Below are 21,176 nucleotides of genomic sequence, written 5' to 3'. Positions count from 1 at the left end.
AAAGGCTCAAATTTGGAAACAACATGATAGTCTTGAGGAACAGGAAGATGTCAGTGTGAATGGAGGTAAGTAAATAAGAGGGAAAATGGTAAAAGAATGAGGTGAAGGCTTAGGGATTAAATTATGCAGGACCTTATAAAATCATAGTCAGGAGTTTCAATAATTTTAAATGCAGTGGAAAACAATGGAAGAATTTCAGGATGAAGAATCATTTGATTAACTCTTTTTTTAAAATTGTTTAATTGCCACATAACATACTAGTTTCAGATGTGCAATATAATGATTTGATATTTGTACATATTGTGAAATGATCACAAGGAGTATAGTTAGCATCTGTTGTCATACACAGATATTAAACATGTTTTTTTAGATCTACTTTCTTCACAACTTTGAAATGTGCCATACAGTATTACTAACAATAATCACCATGCTGTATATATATTACATTTCCATGACTTATTTTATAACTAGAATTGTTTGTACCTTTTGACTCCTCCCTTCACCCATTTCATCCATCCCCCAGCCCCTGCCTCTGGCAATTACCAGTCTGTTCTCTGTATCTACAAGCTAGGATGTTTCTTTTTTTTAAATTCCACATATAAATGAGATCATGTGGTATTTGTCTTTCTCTGTCTTCATTTCCTGTAATGTTCTCAGGGTCCATTCATGTTGTCACAAATGGTAAGATTTCATTATTTTTAATGGTTGAATGGTATTCCACTGTAAATCCATACCTCATCTTTCTCCATTCAGCCATTGATGGGCACTTTGATTGTTTTCATGTTGTAGTAGCTATTATAAATCATGTTGTAATGAGCATAGGGTGCAGTTATCTTTTTAAATTATATTTTTCATTTTCTTCAGATAAATACCTAAAGTGGAATTGCTAGACCATACAGCAATTCTGTTTTTGTTTTTATTGAGGCATAATTGACATACATTATATTAGTTTCAAGTATACAACATAATATTTTAGTGTTTGTATATACTGGGAACTGTTCACCACAGTAAGTCTAGTTAACATTTGTTACCATATGTAGTTACAGGATTTTTTTTCTTGTGATCAGAACTTTTTAAAAAAAGATTTATTTATTTTAGAGAACACAAGAGCATGTATGGGTGGGGGAAGGAGGCAGAGGGGCAGAGGGAGAGAAACTCAAGCAGCCTCCGTGCTGAGCCTGGAGACTGATATGGTTAAGCCACGTAGTGCTCCCACACCAATTTTCTTTATCTGCTTAGGTTGTCCTTGGTATTTTTAAGTTTTTCTTTCTTTTTTTGTTTTTTGTTTGTTTTTGTTTTTGTGAGTAGGGAGACAGGCAAAGGGGAAGAGAGACTCTTAAGCAGGTACCACGCTGGGGTCCCTGAGTGGCTCAGTGGTTGAGTGTCTGCCTTCAGCTTAGGTTGTGATTCCCGGGTCCTGGCATCCAGTCTGGCATAAGGCTCCCTTGCAGGGAGCCTGCTTCTCCCTTTTCCTGTGTCTCTGCCTCTCTGTGTGTTTCATGAATGAATAGGTAGAATCTTAAAACAAACAAACAAACAAAAAACCAGACACCATGCCAAGCATGGAGCCTGACATGGGGCTCTGACTCACAACACTGAGATCATGACCTGAGCTGAAAGCAAGAATTGGCTGCTTAACTTACTGAGCCACCCAGGTGCCCCTATATTTTTAGCTTTTTGAGGAATCTTCCTACTGTTTTCCATTGTGGCTGCACCAGTTTAACATTCCCACCAACAGTGCATAAGGATTTCCTTTTCTCCATATCGTTGCCAGCACTTGTTATTTCTTTTTTAAAAATTATTTAAATTCTTTTTTTTTAAGATTTTATTTATTCATGAGAGACTCACAGAGAGAGGCAGAGACACAGGCAGAGAGAGAAGCAGGCTCCCTACAAGGAGCCTGATGTGGGACTTGATCCTGGAACTCCAGGATTATGCCCTGGGCCGAAGGCAAATGTTCAACCGCTGAGCCACCCAGTTGTCCCCAAATTATTTAAATTCAATGTAGTGAATATATACTGTATCATTAGTTACTGGGATAGAATTTAATGATTCATCAGTTGCATATAGCTCTCAATGCTTATTACATCCAGTGCCCCTCCCACTTTTAAAGATTTTATTTATTTGAGAGAGAGAGTATAAGCAGGGAGAGAGAAAGGGGGAAACATTCCACTGCTGAGCAGGGAGCCCAATGTATGGCTTGATCCCAGGACCTTGGGATCATAACCTGAGCCAAAGGCAGATGCTTAACCAACTGAGCCACCCAGGCGCCCCACCCCTGCCACTGCCCAAATTGTTAATTTTTACCATTCTCATTGGTGTGAGGTGGTATCTCATTGTGTTTTGATGTGGATTTCCCTGACGCTGAGTGATGTTGAGCATTTTTTCATGTGTCTGTTGTCCATTTGTGTGTCATCTTTGGATGAATGTTCATGTCTTCTGCACATTTCTTGACTGGATTTTTTGTTTTTTGGGTGTTGGGAATGATAAATTCTTTATAGGTTTTGGATACTACTAGCCTTTTATCTGATAAGACATTTGTGAATAGTCCTCCCATTTTGTAGGTTGCCTTTCAGTTTTCTTGACTGTTTCCTTTCCTTTATCTTGATGAAGTCCCAGTAGTTTGTTATTGCTTTTGTTTTTCTTGCCTTAGACACATCTGTCTAGCAAGAAATTGCTGCGGCTGAGATTAAGAGGTCAGCACTTGTTATTTCTTATATATTTTTGATAATAGTTATTCTAACAGGTATGAGATGATCTCATTGTTTTGATTTACACTTTCCTGATGATTAGTGATGTTGAGCACCTTTTCATGTACCTGTTGGCCATCTGTATGTCTTCTTTGAAAAAATGTTCAGATCCTCTGCCCATTTTGTAATTGGATTGTTTGGGTTTTTTTTTGCTATTAAGTTGTATGAATTCTAAATATATTTTGGATACTAACCCCTTTTGGTCATATGATTTGCAAATACTTTCTCCCATTCACTAGGCTGCTTTTCATTTCCTAGATTTTTTTAAAGATTTTTATTTATTTATTTGACAGAAAAAGAGAGAATGAGCACAAACAGGGGGAGCAGCAGGCAGAGGGAGAAGGAGAAGCAGGCTCCCCACAGAGCAGGGAGCTCGATACAGGGCTCAATCCTAGGATCCTGGGATCATGACCTGAGCTGAAGGCAGACACTTAACCCATTGGGCCACCAAGATGTCCCTCATGGATGATTTTCTTTTCTCTGCAGAAGCTTTTTAGTTTGATATAGTCCTACTTGTTTATTTTTGCGTTTCTTGCCTTTGCTTTTGGAGTCAAGTTAAAAGATTACTTCTAAGACCAGTGTCAAGTAGTTTACTGCATATGTTTTCTTGTAGGAGTTTTATGGTTTCAGGTTTTATTTTATTTTTTTTAAGATTTTATTTATTTATTCATGAGAGACACAGAGAGAGGCAGGGACACAGGCAGAGGGAGAAGCAGGCTCCACACAGGGAGCCTGATGTGGGACTCCATCCCAAGACTCCAGGATCACACCCTGGGCTGAAGGCAGGCACTAAACCACTGAGCCACCCAGGTGTCCCATGGTTTCAGGTTTTATGTTCAAGTCTTTAATCTTACTGAGTTAGTTTTTGTATATGGTGTAAGGTAAGTGTCTGGTTTCATTCTTTTGCATGTGGCTGTCCAGCTTTCCCAACACCAGTTACTGAAGAAACTGTCTTTTCTCTACTGTATATTCATAGTTCCTTTGTTGTCAGTTAATTGACGAAATATGTGTGGGTTTATTTCTGGATACTTGATTTTATCAATCAGTGTGTCGTTTTCATGCAGATACCATACTGTGTTGATTACTGTATGTTTGTAATGTACGTTTGAAATTTGTGACTGTGATGCCTCTAGCTCTGTCCTTTCTCAAGAGTGCGTTAGGTACTTGGGGTCTTTGGTGATTCCATACAAATTTTAAGATTATTCTAGTTTTGTAAAAAGTGCCATTGGAATTTTGATGGAGATTGCATTGAATCTGTATATTGCTTTGAGGAGTATGGACATTTTAGCAATATTAATTCTTCCAACTCTTTTTTTTTTTTTAATTCTTCCAACTCTTGAGCACAGAACATCTTTCCATTTTTTTGTGTTGTCTTGAATTTCTTTCATTTGTATCATATCATTTTCAGAGTACAGATCTTTCACCTCTTTGGCTAAGTTTATGCTTAGGTATTTTATTCTTTTTGATGCAATTGTAAGCAGGATTGTTTGTTTAATTTCTCTTTCTGATAGATTTGTAATTAGTATGTAGAAATGCAACCAATTTTTGTATGTTAATTTTGTGTCCTGTGATACAGAATTCAGTTATTTAACTGAGTTCAGTTATTAGTTCTAGAAATTTTTTTTATGGAGTCTTTATTTTTTAGACTTTATTTATTTTTAATTTTTAATTTATTCATTTAAAGAGAGAGAGCCAGAATGTGCACATGCAAGCAGATGGAGGGGCAGAGGAAGAGGGAGAGAGAGAAAATCTCATGTAGACTCCCTGCTGAGTGTGAGGCCAGACAGGGGCTTGATTTCACCACCCCAAGATCATAAGCTGAGCCAAAATCAAGAGTCAGATGCTTAACCGGCTGAGCCACTCAGGTGATCCTACCCTATGTCTTTTGATTGGAGAATTTTAGTCCTTTTACATTTATAGGAATTATTGATAGGTGTACTTATTGCCATTTTGTTCATTGTTTTCTGTTGTTTTTGTAGTTCATCTCTTATTCTCAAGGCTCCTCTCTTTTGGTTTGATGGTTTTCTTTAGTGTTATGTTGCTATTTCTATTTTTTTCTTTTTTTTTTTTTGGTATCTCAGGTTTTTGTTGTGGTTACCATAAAATTCATATATATCTACATAAATGTATAGCAGTCAATTTTAAGCTGATAGTTGAATGCATTCTAAAAGCACTACATTTTTACTCATCTCTCATTTTGTGTTTTTGTTGTTATAATTCACGTCTTTTTATTTCGCATATCCCTAAACTACTTATTGTAGTTATAGTAGGTTTTACTATTTTTGTCTTTTAACCTTCAAACTAACTTTTTATTTAAAACAATTTTTAAAAAATAAACTCTGTGCCCAACTTGGGCCTTGCACTCACAACCCAGAGATCAATAGTTGCATGCTTTACCAACTGAGCCAGTCACGCAGCCCCTACTAGCTTTTTAAGTGGCTGATCCATTGCCTTTACTTTTTATTTGCTTTTACCAGTGAGATTTCTTTCATAAATTTTCTTTTTTTTTTTCAAAGATTTTATTTATTTATTCATGAGAGACACACACAGAGAGAGAGGCAGAGGCAAAGGCAGAGGGAGAAGCAGGCTGCACGAAGGGAGCCCAACATGGGACTCAATCCTGGGATTCCAGGATCACGCCCTGGGCTGAAGGCAGGTGCTAAACCGTTGAGTCACCCAGGGATCCCCTCAAAAATTTTCTTATTTCTAGTTATGGCCTTTTCTTTTTGGCTTAAAGAAGATCTTTTCAGGGCAGCCCCGGTGGCTCAGCGGTTTAGTACCACCTTTGGTCCAGGGCCTGATCCTGGAGACCTGGGATCGAGTCCAACGTCAGGCTCCCTGTGTGGAGCCTGCTTCTCCCTCTGACTGTGTCTCTGCCTCTCTCTCTCTCTCATGAATAAATAAATAAAATCTTTTTTTTTAAAAAAAGATCTTTTCATATTCTTTTTCTTTTCTTTTTTCTAAGATTTTATTTATTAGGGTGCCTGGGTGGCTCCAGTCAGTTAAGCTTTTTGCTCAGGTCATGAACTCAGGGTCCTGGGATGGAGCCCTACATCAAGCTCCCTGCTCAGCAGAGGGTCTGCTTCTCCCTCTGCCTTCTGCCTCCCGCACTCATGCTCACTTGCTCTTTCTCTCAAATAAATCCTTAAAATTTATTTATTTATTTGACAGAGAGAGTGAAGGAGGGGCAGATGGGGAGGGAGAGAGAGAGAGAGACAGGCTGACTCCGAGATCAGAGTGGAGCCCAACATGGTTGATCCCACAACCCTAGCTGAAAATGAGTTAGATGCCCAGCTGACTGAGCCACCCAGGTGCCCCCATTTCATATTTCTTTATGCTGACTTGCTGGTGGTAGTCTTGCTCAGTTTTTGCTTATCTGGGAAACTCTATCTCTTCTTCAATTCTGAATGATAGTCGTGCTGGGTGTTTGTAAATTTGTTGTGAGATTTTTTGATTGGTGATTCAGTCTCATTACTAGTAATTAGTCTATTCTCCTTCATGATTCAGTCTTAGAAGGTTGTATATTTCTAGAAATTTGTCCCATTTTTTCTAGATTGTCCAATTTTTTGGTATATAATTGTTCACAGTAGTCTCTTATAGTCATTTGTATTTTTGTGGTATCAATTTTAATGTCTTTTCTTTCATATTTGATTTTATTTGAGCCCCTTCTCTTTTCCCCCCTGCCTTGGTTAGTTTAGCTAAAGGTTTGTCAGTCTTGTTTATCTCTTCAAAGGACCATCTTTAATTTCATTCATCTTTTTATTTTTTAATTCTGATCTTTGTTATTTCATTCTTTCTACAAATGTTGGGCTACATTTTTCTTCTACTTCCTTGAGGTGCAAAATTAGATTGTTTTAATTGAAATTTTTCTTGTTTCTTGAGATACGCCTGTATCACTATGAACTTTTCTCTTAGAACTGCTTTTGCTACCTCCCATAAACTATATTGTGTTTCATTTGTCTCAAGCTTTTAAAATTTTTCTCTTTTAATTTTTTTGTTGACCCTTGTTTAGTTACTTTAAAAGATTAACTGCTGAGTAGAGAATGGAATTAGGGAGGAGGTAGCAAAAGTAGGTATGAGAGAGGGAAGGAGGGGAAAATAAAAAAACCTATGAGAAGATCATTGAAAAGATTATTACAGTAATCCAGATCTGAGATAATAGGGGCTTCAACCAAGGTAGTGATAATAGACAGAGTAAATGGATTTTCATCAATTTTAGGAGATGGCTATTGATTTTGAGTGTCATGGAGAAAGGGATAGAGAATGACTGTATTATGCACAGCTGGGTAGATGATGATATAGGAAATGGAGAAGAAAAAGCATTGATTAGTATCAGAAAAGATATGCTTATTGAGTTAGAGATGTCTGTAAGATAAAAGAGGCATGAATAGGCACCTGTGTGTGTGTGTGTGTACACATACCCAGAGAAGAAATCTGAAGTGGATAAAAGGAATTTGGGACTTGTTAATAGATGGTGTTAAGGCAATGGTAGTAGAATTTCCTTAAAAAAGAAGATAAATCAAGAAAAAAGAGGACCGAGTACAGAAATTTCAACTTTAAGTTTGGGTAGAAGGAGAGGAGTTAGGAATGGAGTTGAGACGGAGGAGTCAATGAAGTAGGAGAAAATTAGAATTTTTAGTGGCAAATAAGTAATGGAGGAAAGCTTTTATAAAGGATGAAAATGTGATTTACTGTAATTGAATGTTGCTAGGATGGAGAAAGAAGCCAGAAAAGAGTGGGGGCATGAGTGGGAGGTGAAGAGGAGACAATGAGAGTACATAACTCTTTTGAGATTGCATTCTTTTTGAATGTGAAGGGTTCACTATTTGAAAGTTGAGGTGTAGTGGAACATCCAATGGAGAAGTAGTGTATATTGGATACGTGAAGTCGTGGCCCTGGAATTTGAGTGAGAGATGAAGATTAGAGAAATCTGAGAGTCATTCATATGGAGAATGTAAGTAAGTAACTTGAGCATGGATTTGTTTCATTCAACTCAGTTGTTCAGAGCTTTGGCTGAGACAATTCAAGTTTTGCTCTTCTTAATCTTGACATTGTTAAAAGGAAGATAAAATACTGTAAAGGCTCACAAAGAATTGTCAAAACAAGAGCATACATTGTATCTAGTTTTACTGCAAGTATTAGGATAAACAATTTTAAGAACCTATCAATTTGGTTAGTTTTCCAGTAGTTGGTATTTTGTGAAATACTGTAGTTACTGGATTAGTAGTGAGTCATAATCTGGTTTTACAGTATATGTGATTTATCACTCTTGGTGTATACAAGTTGTGGTATACAAATTGTATCACCCTGTTAGTCGGCTACCTAGAATGATCCAAAAGGTAAGATATTTCTCCTACTGAATTCATTTCTCAGTTATTATCTACTTGTAGATTATAGAATATCTAAGTTAGTGTCTGATCTTTGAAATTTTTGGTATGTGATTAAGGTTGAAACTGATTTTGATTCTGTTTGTCTCCATTTATATCAAACTATTGGGATATATTAAAATTCTTATTGTAAGTTAAAGCTTGCTTAAGAAAAAAAAGTCAAATAAGGATATGAGGATATTTTACAGATATATTACAGCTTGTATGTCTCAGGGATAGTATAGAAGGGTCTGTAATTCATTCAGTTTAGATCAGGAGTGCACACCTGGTTAATAAACTGGTTAGGTTGATAGGTTTCCCCAGAACATGGTGTTTAATCTTACAATAAAAATTTATGTGTGTGCATGTGGTGAGAGGAATTCTAGAATTCTGTTTTACAAGTATAATCTGAAAGATATGTACTAACTAGAAATTCAAGGTAAGGAGTTAATTAATGGTTCCAGTCATAGAACAAAAATATCTGTGTGCTATTTTAGAGATGTTGAATATCTGAATAGTTTCTGGCCCTAAATCACATATAAACAAATTCATCTGTGTGGTCTTGAGTCTTATTACTGCAGAGATGAAAATTGTACGTGTTACTTGTTTTAGTGCTAATCTCAAATCAGTTGCTGTTTTAGAGTTTCAGTGTGTGTATACATCTATATATGTGTATATATTTGACACATCACATGTGTTATTATCACATTTCCAAATATTTGTTAAACTGTGCTTTTTTGTTTAGTGAATACTAGATGAAAACAACCACCTGATTCTAATAGCTCTTGACTGAGAATTCAGTGTTCGTGAAAGATGCTGGATTGATCCTTGAAATTGAAGCCTTGTGTGAATGTGGGGTAGCAACAATGTCAGCTCCCAGATTCTGCTCTATTAACATACTTTGGTCTGATCTGCAGGAATAAAGCTCTTCTCAAAGATTCGGATTTCTTTTTTCTGCCACTGTGAATGAGGGTGTTGATATTCAAAGGGTTTTTTTAAGGATCAGATTTACTTAGCGGATATATATCAGATATACCAGGGATCCCCTCCCCAGAACATTTTTATCACACTGAAAAGAAACCCTGCACCCATTTGTAGTCACTCCCTATTCTCTCCTTTCCGTATTTTCTGCCAACTACTTATCTACTTTCTGTGTTTAAGGATTTGCCTGTTCTGGACATTTCATATAAATAGAACCATATAGTATGTGGTCTTTTGTGACTGGCCGCTTGCACTTAGCATAATATTTTTAAGGTTCATCCATATCATAGCATGTATCAGTATGAAGGCCCGTTTTGAGGAATGGAGATGGGCAAGATTAAGAATTAAAAGTTCGGGGATCCCTGGGTGGCGCAGCGGTTTAGCGCCTGCCTTTGGCCCAGGGCGTGATCCTGGAGACCCGGGATCGAGTCCCGCGTCAGGCTCCCGGTGCTTGGAGCCTGCTTCTCCCTCTGCCTGTGTCTCTGCCTCTCTCTCTCTCTCTGTGTGTGACTATCATAAATAAATAAAAGTAAAAAAAAAATTAAAAGTTCAGTTGATTAGGATGACCAGTGCGTAGAGTAAGAATTTGAGAATAGAGAGAAGCTGTCATACTGGAGAGGTAAGCTGAAACCACTGTATGATGTTAAGTACAAAAATAGCATAATCAAATTTGTGTTTTGTGTTTGCATAGAGAAGAGGCTTGATGGACACAAAACGAGAGGCTAGTTAGAATTCTAACAAAATTCTGGGGAATGGAAAGGTGTGGGATATGGCAGTGGAAATGGAAAGAAGTACATGGGTTTGAGAGATTTTATTTTATTTTTTAAGGATTTTATTTATTTATTCATGAGAGACAGAGAGAGAGAGAGGCAGAAACATAGGCAGAGGGGGAAGCAAGCCCCACGCAGGGAGCCCGACATGGGACTTGATCCTGGGTCTCCAGGATCACACCCGAGGCCAAAGGCAGGGCTAAACCGCTGAGCCACCCAGGCTGCCCAGTTTGAGAGATTTTAAAAGGCAGTATTGATAAGACTTGGTGTTAGACTGAACGTAGAGGGAGGGAAAGGAAAGGTAGTATCTAGAATGGTGTTTAAGGCTTTGAGATGGTCAGAGGGTGGATAATGGTGCACAGACTCATTAAGGAGTTAGCTAGATGGGTTTCGGGGTGCTGATCTATGAGGAGTTCTAAAATGGCACTGAAAAGTTAGAGATGAAAAATGCATTTACCAGAACTCTAAGTATAATATTGTACATTGTTTAGAGGAAAACTTTGATAAGGTTCCATAGAAGAAGGTAAGATCCCCTCCCTCACCTAGCTTGTTTGAATGATGAGGTAGTTCCTGAACTGTTCTCTAAGAAGCTCAAAGCCTGTTTTATTGAGTGGGATATGCAAATTTGGAGTCAGAGCCAAACTAGTTCAGTAGAGAACAGGCTGCTATCAATTTGTCTTCTTTTTTTTCCCTTTTATGGTTCTTAACTTTTCCTTTAGAATATTTATATGATTGAATTGAAGAGTATCAAATTGGGGCATCTGGGTCGCTTAAGTATCCACTTGGTTAAGCATCCACTCTTGATTTTGGCTCTGGTCATGATCTCAGGGTTGTGAGATTGAGCCCCTAGTAGGGCTCCACACTGGGTATGGAACCTGCTTAAGATTCTCTCTCTCGGGGATCCCTGGGTGGCGCAGCGGTTTGGCGCCTGCCCTTGGCCCAGGGCACGATCCTGCAGACCCGGGATCGAATCCCACGTTGGGCTCCCGGTGCATGGAGCCTGCTTCTCCCTCTGCCTGTGTCCCTGCCTCTCTCTCTCTTTCTCTCTCTGTGTGACTATCATAAATAAATAAATAATTATTAAAAAAAATAAAAAGATTCTCTCTCTCGGGCAGCCCCGGTGGCGCAGCGGTTTAGCGCCGCCTGCAGCCCGGGGTGTGATCCTGGAGACCCAGGATTGAGTCCCATATCGGGCTTCCTGCAGGGAGCCTGCTTCTTCCTCTGCCTGTGTCTCTGCCTCTCTCTTCGCTCTCTCTTCATGAATAAATAAGTAAATCTTAAAAAAAAGAAAAGAAAAAGATTCTCTCTCTCCCTCTTTGCCCCTCCCCCTTAAAAGTATCAAATTACCAACCTTTTATGTGTATCTATTGCTATGTAATAAATTACACCAAAACTTAGTGGCTTAAAACAACAATTATTGCCCCTTCCTATTAGAGGTTGGCTAGGCTCAGCTAGGTGGTTCTCAATTAGGTTTTCATGACGTTGTAGTCAGACAGTGGCTGGGGCTTGCTTGAGGCTTGCTCATCTTGAGGCTTGCTCATTCCATATGTAAAGACTTATGGGCAAAATCACCTACGTAAAAAAAAAAAAAAAAAAATCACCTACGTGTGGCCTTTCCATGTGGTCTCTCTAGTATGGTTACTGGATTCCAAGAGTGAGTATCCCAAAAGGACCAGGAAAAAAGCTGTTACCTTTTATGACTTAGTTTTGAAAACAGTATTCTTCTGTTTTGTTCTGTTTGTTGAAGTAGTCATGAAGTACTGCCTATGTTTAGAGGAAGGGGGCATAGGTTTCACTACTCTTGTAAGAAGATCATGTGGGGGGATCCCTGGGTGGCGCAGCGGTTTGGCGCCTGCCTTTGGCCCAGGGCGCGATCCTGGAGACCTGGGATCGAGTCCCCACGTCGGCCTCCCAGTGCATGGAGCCTGCTTCTCCCTCTGCCTGTGTCTCTGCCTCTCTCTTTCTCTCTCTCTCTCTCTCTCTGTGACTATCATAAATAACTAAAAAAAAAAAAAAAAAAAGATCATGTGGGAATGGAGATACTGTAGCAAGTATCTTTGCAAATATGATCTGCCACACTTAAATTGAGAGCCTTAGGATAGGGAACAAAGAAAATGACTTTCGAAGATTGAATGCGATTTTGTATATACTGGGTTTAATTCCTTGTCAGATTTACTGGTGGAAATGTTAAGAAATTTGGTTACTAAGCAGTTACTGACTGTTCTCTCGTAACTAGTATTAATCCCAGCCATGATAGAAACAGTATTTAACTTAGAATGTTTCTTCTCATTTTCTTCTTTGCTGTTGTCTTTTTTTTTTTTTTTTAACCTGTGTCCTGGATTGTGGAAATTACAGACTGTTCCCTACTTAACAATGGTTTGACTTACGATTTTTTTTTGACTTTAGAATCATTGGAAAGCAGTACACATTCAGTAGAAAACTATACTTCAAATTGTGAATTTTGATGTCTTCCCAGGCTGGTGATATGTAGTGATACTGTCTTGTGATTCTGGGCAGCAGCAGTGAGCTACAGCTCCCAGTCAGCCATGTGATTGCAAGGGTAAAGACTGATACACTTAAAACCATTCTGTACCCATATACCCGTTCTTTTTTTCACTTTCAGTATAGTATGCACTAAATTCACATGAGCTATTCAGCACTTTATTATAAAATATACTGTGTGTTAGATGATTTCGCCTACTGTAGGCTAATGTAAATGTTCTGAGCATGTTTAAGGCAAGCAAGGCTAAGCTATGATGTTCGGTAGGTTAGGCGTATTAAATGTGTTTTAGATTTAAGATATTTTCAACCTACGATTGGTTTATTGGGACACAATTCTATCATAAGTTGAGAAAGATCTGTATTACCTTCATAAATCTCTTCTGTTATAAACATGTTCACATCAAAGATTTCTATAGATTGCTTACATTTTATATTTTATTTTATTTATTTATTTTTATTTATTTATTTATTTATTTTTCATTTTATATTTTAAACATCATCTTTATTCCTGTCATTTTCCTTATAGGGTTATTAAAAAAACTTGGTTTTTAAATTTTAGATGATTTTTCTTTCACTTGCCCCATATAATTAAAATTTAATCTTCTGTTATATATCCCAGTGAGATAGTCTTTTAAAATTCCTGTATTTCCTGTTTCCTTCCTTTTTCACATTCAAAGGTAAAAATTTAAGTAGCTTGGAATTTTAAAAAAATTTATTTATTTATTTATTTGAGAGAGTGAGAGAGCGAGCCAGGGAAAAGGAGCAGAGGAGGGAGGGTGCAAAGGGAAAGAGAGAGGGCGGGAGAAAGAATCTCACACTGAGCCCAGAGCCTGATGTGGGGCTCCATCTTAGGACCCTGAAATCATGACCTTAGCCAAAACCAAGAATTGGATGTTTGACTGACTGAGCCACCCAGGCACCCCTAGTATGGGTTTTTATTAATTGAAATTCATGTATTCTTTATTCTCTTTTCAGTTATTAACAAATAATAAACATTCATTCCAAGAAAAATTAGGGATATAGAAGACTGAAAAAATGTAAATAACCCAAACACTACCAAGAGATTCTTTGTTGTATTTTGGTGTATATTTCTTAAGACTTGTAAGTTTTGGCATACCCAGCTGGCTCAGTCAGTGTAGTGTGTAACTCTTGATCTCAGGGTTGTAGGTTTGAGTCCTATGTTGAATGTGGAGATTACTTAAAAATAAAAGTCTTAAAAAAGAAAAAAAGAAAGACTTTTAAGTTTTCCCCAAATATGGAGTCATAAATGACTCCTTTCTATTGACATTTAGATTTTTCCCAATATTTTGCTATTTTAACATCCATCTAACAGTTATTCCATATTTTTTTCTATTTTTCCAGTTATTTCCTCAAGATATAAATCTCTAGGAATGCCTGGGTGGCTCAGCAGTTGAGCATCAGCCTTTCGCTCAGTGTGTGATCTCAGGGTCTGGGGATTGAGTCCCTTATTGGGCTCCCTGTGAGGAGCCTGCTTCTCCCTTTGCCTGTGTCTCTACCTCTTTCCATGTGTCTCTCATGAATAAATAAATAAAATCTTTAAAGAAAAAGATATAAAGAAAAGGTATAAATCTCTAGAATGTAGTTATTATGTCAAAGGCCTTGTTTTTATAGAGTGATGATAAAATTTCCTAATTATTATGCTTGTTTGGCTCAGTCAGTGGAGCATGTGACTTTTGATCTCCGGGTCATGAGTTCAGGCCTTATGTTGGGCGTGAAGCCTACTTTAAAAAAAAAAAAAAAATCCAATTATTTAAATCCTTGTCACTTTTTTTTTCTCTTCCACTAGACAGTTCTCTGTTTTTGTTTCTCTCTCGCATGTTTTGCTTACTGTCTCATTCTCCAACACAAAACATACACATTCACAAATATTAGCGTGGAAGAAATCCTCATCATAGGTTGATTACTTAAAAATGGACTTCATTAATCTCATTCGATTTATCTTTTCATGAAACATTTGTTGAAAACTCTGTGCTATGCCCTTGGTTACAGAGAATGAAGACATAGTCATTGTTCTCAATGAACTGACAGTTCAGTGGGGGAGGTAGACAGGCATACTGACAATATAAATTAATTTGTTAAGCGCCGCCATTTGTGGAGAGAATGCATGATGTGAGTATAGGATGACTCTTCTAAAACAGCCTGTAGAGAGAGAATCAGGGAAGGCTTCCCAGGTTGAGTTGAGAGTGAGTTTGAGTTGAACCTTTGGTAATAAAAATTAGCTAGGCAAAAAAGAGTGGCAAAAGTGTCTGAATATAGGCACAGAACATGAAATGATAGAGAAGTGTGATAAAGCATTTCACAAGAAATATGGATATTTTTATATGATTGGAGCTTAGGGAAGTAGTGGGAGAGCAGGTTGGAAAAGAGACAGAGACCAAGTTCTGAAAGGATCTCTATGCCATGCTATTAAAAACAAACAAACAAACAAAAAAACAAAACAAAAAAAACCCTGTACTTCATTCTTAGAGGAAGAGAGTAAGGGGATTTATTCATTAGCTAGAAAAGCACAATCAATTTGGGTAGTATTTGTGGTGACAAATGAAGACTCATCACTGACATCCAGAGATCTGTTCATTAAGTAGGTGAGATAGGAGGGGGGTAAGATGAGAACTGATGAGGGCTTTATTTTATTTTTTTTAAAGATTTTGTTTATTCATAGACACAGAGAGAGAGAGGCAGAGACACAGGCAGAGGGAGAGGGAGAAGCAGGCTCCATGCCGGGAACCCGATGCGGGACTCGATCCCAGGTCTCCAGGATCACACCCCATGCTGGCAGCGCCAAACCGCTGCGCCACCGGGGCTGCCCTGATGAGGGCTTTAAATAAGGCAGTTGTAGGGGCACCTGGGTGGCTCAGTGGTTGAGTGTCTGCCTTTGGCTTGGGTCGTGATCCTGGGGTCCTGGGATCGAGTCCCGCATTGGGCTCCCTATGGGGAGCCTGCTTCTCCCTCTGCCTGTGTCTCTGCTTCTCTGTGTCTGTCAGGAATAAATAAATTAAATCCTTAAAAAAAACATGAGACAGTTGTAAAAATAGAAGGAAAGAGATAAAATTAGGAGCTGTTTATCTGGAATCTTTGCCATGGGAGATGTGTTATATGCTATACTTAATTAAACATCCTGGATATTTTGAATACCTACTATATGACAAGCACTGTGCTGGGGTCTTGGGATAAAGGGGGGGCGGATAAAGGGCTTCTAGCCTTGAGTGGCTAATTGTTTCATGGAGTGCAACAGATTGTAAAGAGAAGAATTACCATGTAGTATGAAATGTGTTATAGATATACATGTATTATGAGAGCATAGAGAACTAAGTGATTATTAATTTCACATTAGGAGGTGACATTGAGCAGAATCTTGAAGGCATTCTATGAAATTTTTCCCCCTGTATCTTGGACTGTATTTAAAACATTAAAAAAAAATTTTATACTGTATTTTATGCTGTATATATACCCAGTTACTAAACTTTTGTTTTTTTCCAAAAAACAATACCATAATGCCAAAAGGCAATGAAATGGCCTCTGCCATAAAGTGCTTATTCTGGGCAAAAAGTACTGGATTACTGTCTCTTATATGCAAAGCATATTTTTATGTGAGGTGAGGAAGGCACTACTTGTTGCTAGTCTGTTTATCTCTCTTTCCCTTTGTTTTTCTAAACTATCTCTTAATTTATTTGCTAGGGCATTGACAACTTTTAAGGCTACTTTTAAGAAAAAATACAGTATTCTATGTTCTCAAAGATAATAATGGAAACTTATGGCTAAATAGGATGGATTGGCACCACACTTGCCTCCCCCCCACTCTTCTTTTTTCCTTAGAACTCCCCTGAAATGATAGTAGGAAACAACATTGGATGGGAGGTTTCGATGAATAGAAAAAGTAAAACAAAGGTCTTGGAAATGAAGAAGCAATAAATTATGGAGGGAGATGTGATGAGAAGAAAGTCTACACCCCCAAAGACCCTTAGAGAAACTTGTGGAGGTTCTAGGGATCTTTAAAGGTTTATTAGGGGAAGTATATTGCTGAAAAGAAATTGGTTGGAAGTCTGTACATGGAGTGGTTAGTTACGCCGGTATTCTACTTACCTTATGGCAGCTAAGTAATGTTACTCCTTGTCCTGCAGGAAACTAAAGATTTATTTTTTTGCAAGAATTGAATTATGAAAGCTTTGCATTAAGGGATTCTAGGCATGTCAGAAGATAAGAATGAGGTGCAGAGTTGAAAGCAGATTGACTAAGGGAAATGTAGTGCAAAGTCACAAATGTAGAGAACAGTCCTCCTGTGTGACTTTCCTCTAGACACATTTAAGCCCCTGGGGGTACATATGGCGATAGGTAGATAATTGGATTTAACCCGACTTGAGGCTTTGCCAGCTGAGGCTAAAAGTCAGAGGGATAAAATTTCAGAAGACAAACTTGTAATGTTTGGGACAGTTACATAATATTATTGGACTTGCCTCACACATTAAAACAGATACAGACATACAGGATTTGACTTTGAATCTATAGAGTTAACTTTGTTTAAAAAACATTTAATTAAATTGTTTAAGTAGAGGTAAGGACCTTACTTTTGCCTCATTCATTTGACCTTGGTACTTCTACCTTGTATATAGCCATTTCCTATTTCTAGTATGATTTAGTTCTTTATTTGATAGATGTAACCTGGTTCTTAGTACCAACAGCACTTTTCATTTAGAATATGTAACAAATACATATTTTTTTCAAGTCCTCAAGATAGGAAAATCTTTCACTAGTGATTTTTTTTTAATTTTTTTTTTTTTATGTTACACACACAGAGAGAGAGAGAGAGGCAGAGACACAGGCAGAGGGAGAAGCAGGCTCCATGCACCGGGAGCCCAACGTGGGATTCGATCCCGGGTCTCCAGGATCGCGCCCTGGGCCAAAGGCAGGCGCCAAACCGCTGCGCCACCCAGGGATCCCTCACTAGTGATTTTTATTAGTCCCTGGAAACTTGTATTTTAGGCTTTTTCTTATTCTTTTATTTTTTATTGAGTACATAATTTTCACATCAGATAATGGAATTATATTTGCCATAATGCCAGGAAAATTTCTTTTAGTGCTTATTATCTTTAAAATTGAATGATGTTCCTTATTCATTAGATCATATCTGAAATACTTTGCTATTCTGAAAATGCTATGATTGTATGTTAGATGTTTTATATGGATAATATGAGATTCTTAATTTTATTCTTATTACAACTACTAATCTTGTTCAAGGCTAAATTAGGCTCTTAAAGAGTTTTAAATTTTCTCTAAGCAGCTACAGAGGTATTTAAATCGGACTACCATAACTTCATAGATGTTGTCATATATTCAGAAGAAGGAAATAACATTTGAGGAAGCTTTGACAGCTTTGTCTTTTGCATACCCTTGATAGTAAAGGTTAATATTGGATTAACAGATCTACTACTTCTAAACAGTAGAAGAGGATTGGAATCGTAAGAGATCCCACTTGGAGGGAAAAACAGTTGTTTTTCCAATAAAAATCTCAACAGGAAGCCTCTGAATCTCAATTTAAGGATTCTGTATGTACAGGAAAAAAAATCACACATTCTCATGAAGCAGCAGTTTTTCTGGCTTTGGATTCTTGGAGGACCTATTGTAATATAAAAATAAGTGGTATTTTTATGAATTAACATAGAACCAACCATTGGATAGAAAGTGCCTGCTTTTGGTGTTTCACTATGTATTATCCATTAAAATTAAGAAATGTTAAAAAAATGCTAAACTGTTTATTGAAACATTTAACTTTTGGCTTTCTTACACAATAAAATATGTCTGCTGCATTTCATGCTGGCCAGGTCTTTGAATCGAATATGTAATTGTAATGTATTATTTAAGCCCATAGCTTTCATTCGTTTGGCTATGATAGGTTTATATGAAGAAAATTAAGGCTTATTGCTTTAGCAAATATAATGAGCAATGTGTTTTTTTTTTTTCTTTAGGATCAAACAGAGCATACTGAATCAGCAAGACTGGCTGGTGGTGCAGCAAGCATCATGAGTAAGCACAGGGAAGTCTGTTCCTTATCACGTGTGTAAGGGGAAAAAGGTAAGAAAACCAGTGTTCTATTTTTATTAAAGACTGAACTTAAGAAAACAACTAAATCTATAGAAAATAATGCTCATGTATATGTACTGCTTGCTTCATTTATAACTTTGCCTCTTGTTAAACCAGGAGTATGGTTTTAAAAAAAGATTTGACTTAAATCCAGAGCAAAGGGTATTTTTAAATTACTGTTGAATTATGTCAAAAATTCTAATTTTTCTGCCAGTGCTTGGCTTTTTCCTTTTAGAGTCAACTTCCACTTTGAAGATAGAATGGTAATTTCAACATGAAAAAGAACATGGATTTGAGCAACATTGTTAAGAGAAAAAAAAATCTAATCTTATTTTTCTTTCTTAGTCATCATGTAAGAGCTAAACAATTAAAGCTAATTTGGGGGCAGGGAATCAGAGATACAGATTTAATAACACTATTTTATTTTGTATTTTTAGATTATGAAGAACAGTAATTTCCAGCAGAAAATTGGAAGTATTTTACTAATTCTTATAGAGCAGGAATCATTGATTTTTTTTTTCCTGAGTAGGAATCATGTTTGATTTCTTTCATGTCTTACAATTACTTAAGGGGTAGAAAATGGTCTGGCATGGGGGAGGGGGAGGGCGAAGTTGGAGATTATGTGGGTAAGATTAGTTTCAAAAACTGATTATGCCATTCACGAATGGCATGTTGCATACTCTGACTGAGTTCGTTGATTTTTCATGTAAACTTTGAGGATAGAGGGATGGGTTGACAGTGTGTGTGATAGGAGACGGAGCTCCTTTACTGCTCAGTTGAGAGTGGAGCAGAGTGGCACTTAGTAGTGCCTTCCCCATCAAAACTTCTGTGCCTGCAGCTGGAAGAGTATTTCTTGTACCCTAGCTACCTCATGGAGAGTATATGAAAGGAGTGCCCTTTTCTGCCTTTACTGGAAAAAATCTTATTCAGGCATTACCTCTTTAGGAAGTTTTCAACCTACTGCAAAAATTATCTACAATAATAAATAGTAAATACTCAGTGATAATCAGTTATTAGAGTATTTGTCATAGTAACCCACTTTACCCCAAAAATATACCCCTACTCAGCCTGATTTAGCTTCACCTTTTCTTTGGCTCCACAGCATTCAGTGCATATATCAATGGTACAGTGTTTTATATTTTAAACTCATATGTTTCACTCATATCTGTCTCCAATATGAAACATTAGGTACCTTTTGGTCAAGGACATTGTCTTATTTCTCATTATAATCTAATGACTAAGACAGTACCTGGTACTTTGTATAGATACTCGGTAATGTTTGGTGCATGGATATATACATGTTCATTGTAATTAGTAGGTAGCATAAAGAGGAAATACCAGTGAAGAAAACATAAAAGGAGCAATCAGATCAGTGCTATAAAAGTGGGACCCTCTAAGACAGTTTCAAGAGAGTGTCCAAAAAGACTCTGGTCAATAGAATAAAAAAGGAGACATGTAGAAACCCAACAACAAAGAGGTCCACAGGAAGAAACTGTATTAAATTAAGTAATTATTTTTCTTTTTTTGAGATATACATGTATAATATTTAGTGACTTCTATTTTGGGAAGAGTTAGATGCTTTTATAAGAAATAAAGAATCCTGACATTAGGGGTTCCTGGCCGGCTCAGTCAGTAGAGCATGTGACTTTTTAAAAATTTTTTTTATTTATTTATGATAGTCACAGAGAAAGAGAGAGAGAGAGAGAGAGGCAGAGACATAGGCAGAGGGAGAAACAGGCTCCATGCCGGGAGCCCGACGTGGGATTCGATCCCGGGTCCCAGGATCACACCCTGGGCCAAAGGCAGGCGGCAAACCGCTGCGCCACCCAGGGATCCCCGAGCATGTGACTTTTGATCTCAGGGTTGTGAGTTCATGTCCCACATCAGGTGTGGAGCCTACTTAAAATAAGTAAATTAATTTAAAAAATGAGTCCTAACATAGGATTTAAATCATCTGGGAGACCCACCTTATGCAATGAGAACACTGCCCCTCTCCCAAGTCTTCAAGAGACCATATGTTTTTTTTTTGGAAGATGAAACTAAAGATGCTCAAGACTTGGGGATACTAAACATAACAGATCAAGGATGAGGCACCATAGTGAAAGCAGGGGAATTAAGGGAAATCCTTTATATTGAAATGTGAGACCCTTCCCCTCACTTTTCTTTCAGAAGGTAAGTCTGGTTTTACATCCTTGTATTCCCTTATAGAAGATAATATGAGTCCTCTCTGGAGTCTAAAGAGAAGACTTATCTATACTGACATTTAGAGGTCTCCCAATGAAATAGCTGTATTCCCGCCTGACCACCATGTAGTGGAAACCTGGTTTGAAAAGCCAGGCATACAGATCTTCCAGTTGGTTTTAGTACTTCCATTTATTCAATAAATAGACTTCCATTTATTCAATAAATAGGCATTTGGGAAAGAGTTCAATGAGAAACAGACCAAAAGTACAAAAGAGGAACTTGAAAGAAATAATTCAGGTTATGCATTTTTTTGTGGGACTATCACAGAAGTGGTGCTATTTTTGTTTTTAATTAATATACTTTATTTTTTTAGAGCAGTTTTAGGTTCATAGCAAAATTGTGCAAAAATTAAAGGGAATTCCCATAATCCCTTGACTGCCCTCGCTCCCTACTTGCCTCCCCCTGTATTGACATTGCTGTGTCCTTTTCATTGCAGCCTATCAGAGAGCACAGATTTCATTTGTCGC

The 21,176-nt window shown here is 37.5% G+C and overlaps 1 protein-coding gene across 4 annotated transcripts in view; it reads left to right on the top strand.

Annotated features, from left to right (window-relative positions):
- The window catches only part of ZFYVE9 (zinc finger FYVE-type containing 9), a 189,729-nt gene that overhangs the window by 43,505 nt on the left and 125,048 nt on the right, over nucleotides 1–21,176 (top strand). For all 4 annotated transcript variants that reach the window (XR_011994795.1, XR_011994794.1, XM_072723961.1 and 1 more), the window contains exon 2: nucleotides 18,351–18,456. The gene's annotated coding sequence lies outside the window, so the exon portion shown is untranslated. The remainder of the gene's footprint in view (nucleotides 1–18,350; nucleotides 18,457–21,176) is intronic.

The sequence above is a fragment of the Vulpes vulpes genome, chromosome 10 (genome assembly GCF_048418805.1).
Source record: "Vulpes vulpes isolate BD-2025 chromosome 10, VulVul3, whole genome shotgun sequence".
In the NCBI taxonomy this organism is placed as follows: domain Eukaryota; kingdom Metazoa; phylum Chordata; class Mammalia; order Carnivora; family Canidae; genus Vulpes; species Vulpes vulpes.
Note: the sequence above shows the minus strand (reverse complement) of the source record. Positions and strands in the feature narration are given on the sequence as shown.